Raw genomic sequence first — 1445 nt, 5'->3', positions numbered from 1 at the left:
CCAAGGTGGGCCAAAGCCGTGGAGAACCCTGGAGGCCTCCAAGGTGGGCCAAAGCCGTGGAGAACCCTGGAGGTCTCCAAGGTGGGCCAAAGCCGTGGAGAACCCTGGAGGTCTCCAAGGTGGGCCAAAGCCGTGGAGAAACCTGGAGGTGCTGCTGCCCTCCCTGCCTGCCCCAGAACAACGCCCTCAGCTTGGTGGACCTCTCACCCCTCAGCGAGGTCCTCCTGGTCTTCATCATCCTCCTCAGGGCCGTGGAGCTGGAAGGATCGGAGAGGAGGAGGAGGATTCCCAGAGCTTGGAGGTGGGGGAGAAAGAGCTGGGGAATCACCACGAGATGATGCAGCCCAGCTTCTCCCACAGCCGGGGCATCTTTGAGGACCTCGGTGCTGCTGTTCTCCAGGGGAAGAGGTGGTCAACGCCGAAAATGTCCAAGTGCACCGTCAGCTGGAGGGAGGGCCCCGACCCATCACCACGCCCGTGGGTGACCCAAGTGCTGGAGGAGCTTCAGCGATGGCTCCAACCTCATCTCCCACCAGAGGATCCATCATAGTGGGAGACCCCGTAGACATCCCAGACTGTGGAAGGGCTTCACCACGAGCTCAAAGCTCATCAAACCCCAGTAGACCCACACAGAGGAGGCTCCCTACAAGTTCTCCGTGTGTAGGAAGAGCTACGAGGAGCTGACGTCCCACCAGAACCACCACGTGGAGTAGAAGGTGGTGGCAAACTGTCCCGGTGTAGGTGGGCAGCCACGGCGGGCTGCGACTTTTGGGGTCTCCAGCCTCATACCTCATGCTCGGGTTGCAACGGGCCGTCAAGTTCTGCCCTCAACTTCCTCTCTTTCAACCTCCTGTGATCCTCCACCAATTAAAATCCACCTTGGATAACCCAGAGACGTCATTAACAACGCTTGATGTTAATTGGGGCGGAAAACGAAGCTTTTCCGAGCAGGATAAACCCAACATCTGGCTTTTTTTTAAGCTGAGAGGTGGGTCCCATGTGACGTCCAGAAGCTACGTCCCCCTTCCCCAGACTGGACCAGCTCTTGAAACCAACTGGGAGGACTTTTCTTCTCCTTCACCTCCATCTTGGGTTGCTGGAAACGCGTTAACGGGTTGAATTAGTCAGATTTGCGTTTAGATTCCAGCCTCTGGAAGATATTTTTCAGAGAGGGAACATTATTTAACGTGGGTGAAATCAAGTCCCTGCTCCCATCTTGTGGTCCGCGGTTGGAGATCCGACTTAGGACCGAGAAATCTATATTTTTGGCGACATCTAAATTAGTTTCTCTGTTATCTCTCTAACTCCGGTTGAGCCCTGTCCTCCGGCAGAAGGTCCTCACCCAGGGACGACCCAAAATCCACATTTCTCAAAGGCCACAGCGGCCCAAGAACGAGGTCAAATGGCAGCGGCTCCTTCCTTCGATAAAAAAAAAAAAAACCAAA

The sequence above is a fragment of the Athene cunicularia genome, unplaced genomic scaffold (assembly GCF_003259725.1).
Source record: "Athene cunicularia isolate RWA unplaced genomic scaffold, athCun1 SCF_125, whole genome shotgun sequence".
Classification (NCBI taxonomy): Eukaryota; Metazoa; Chordata; class Aves; order Strigiformes; family Strigidae; genus Athene; species Athene cunicularia.
The sequence above is the reverse complement of the archived record's forward strand: the minus strand, read 5'-3'. Positions refer to the sequence as shown.